We start from the raw sequence: 1,513 nt of genomic DNA on the forward strand, positions 1-1,513 counted from the left end.
ATTCTAGATCTTTTGCATTTCCACATGAACTAATTTTTCAATAAATTTAAAAAGCTGGTTAGGAATTCAGTTGTGGTTGCATTGAATTCATAAATCAACTTGGGGGAGAATAATATTTTACAAATATTATTGAGTCTTCTGATCCATTGACAAAGTGCTATCTCTCTACTTACCCTGCTGCTTTGCATGTAACATCTCTCTCCCCTCCCTGCCTTTTTGTTGCTCTTAATATTTTCTCCTTATCACTGATTTTGAGCAATTTCATCCTTGCGCAGGGGCCATGCTAATCTTCTCTGTATCGTTCCAATTTTAGTATATGTGCTGCCGAAGCGAGCACGTGATTTTGAGCAATTTCAATGTAACTTTCCTCCATATATATTTTTTAAAATATTACTTGTGTTTATTTTTTTTTAATTTAATTTTATTTATTTTGCTTGTGTTTATTGAGCTTCTTGTTTCTCTAGGTTTATAGTTTTTCTTCACTTTAGAAAATTTGGGCCCTGGCCGGTTGGCTCAGTAGTAGAGCATCAGCCTGGCATGCGGAAGTCTCGGGTTCGATTCCCGGCCAGGGCACACAGGAGAAGCGCCCATCTGCTTCTCCACCCCTCCCCCTCTCCTTCCTCTCTGTCTCTCTCTTCCCCTCCTGCAGCCAAGGCTCCATTGGAGCAAAGTTGGCCCCGCACTGAGGATGGCTCTATGGCCTCTGCCTCAGGCGCTAGAGTGGCTCTGGATACAACAGAGCGATGCCCCAGATGGGCAGAGCATCGCCCCCTGGTGGGCGTGCCAGATGGATCCCGGTCGGGCGCATGCGGGAGTCTGTCTGACTGCTTCCCCGTTTCCAACTTCAGAAGAATACAAAAAATAAAAAAAAAGAAAATTTGGCCATTATTTTTTCATCCATATTTTTTTCTTTCCCTACTCCTTTGGGAACCTCAAATGTCCTTTTATCAAGGGGCAGAGCCTGACTCACAGCTTACTAATTTTTGTTCCTCTTGTGTTCCCTTCTTAGATAGTTTCTATCATTATGCCTTCCAGTCCCCTCATCTTCTCTGCTGTGGTGTCTAATCTGCCATTCCATTCATTCCTTCCATGGTATTTTTACATCTCAGACATTATAGTTCTCATTTCTACTAGTTCTTTATTTTCAATGTCTCTATTTCTATTTTTATATCTCCACTGTCTCTACTTAATTCTTGGAACACATAGAATATAGTTGCAAAAACTGCTTTAATGTTCTTCTCCACAATGCTAGTAGCATCTTCTCAGTTCTGGACTAGATTTGACTGATTGAATGTTCTCCTCAATATGCACCTAGTTTTCTTGCTTCTTTGCCCAGCTGGTCACTTTGTTTGAATGCCAAACATTAAATTTTACCTTGTTAGTTGCTGACATGATTGTATTGCTGTAAATCTTCTTGAGCTTTATTGTGGGGTGCAGCTAAATTACTTGTAAGTAATGTGAGCCTTTTAGCTCTTGCTTCACAATCTATTGGGTGGTTTGGAGTAGAGCCCAG

The 1,513-nt window shown here is 40.9% G+C and overlaps 1 non-coding gene across 1 annotated transcript; it reads right to left on the minus strand.

The window, feature by feature from the left end:
- Positions 1 to 226: 226 nt before the first annotated feature.
- LOC136309737 (U6 spliceosomal RNA) lies at positions 227 to 337 on the minus strand. The gene has a single exon (XR_010726388.1). It is a non-coding gene; the product is annotated as a U6 spliceosomal RNA (small nuclear RNA).
- Positions 338 to 1,513: the final 1,176 nt, after the last annotated feature.

This window comes from Saccopteryx bilineata, chromosome 6 (genome assembly GCF_036850765.1).
Source record: "Saccopteryx bilineata isolate mSacBil1 chromosome 6, mSacBil1_pri_phased_curated, whole genome shotgun sequence".
Classification (NCBI taxonomy): Eukaryota; Metazoa; Chordata; class Mammalia; order Chiroptera; family Emballonuridae; genus Saccopteryx; species Saccopteryx bilineata.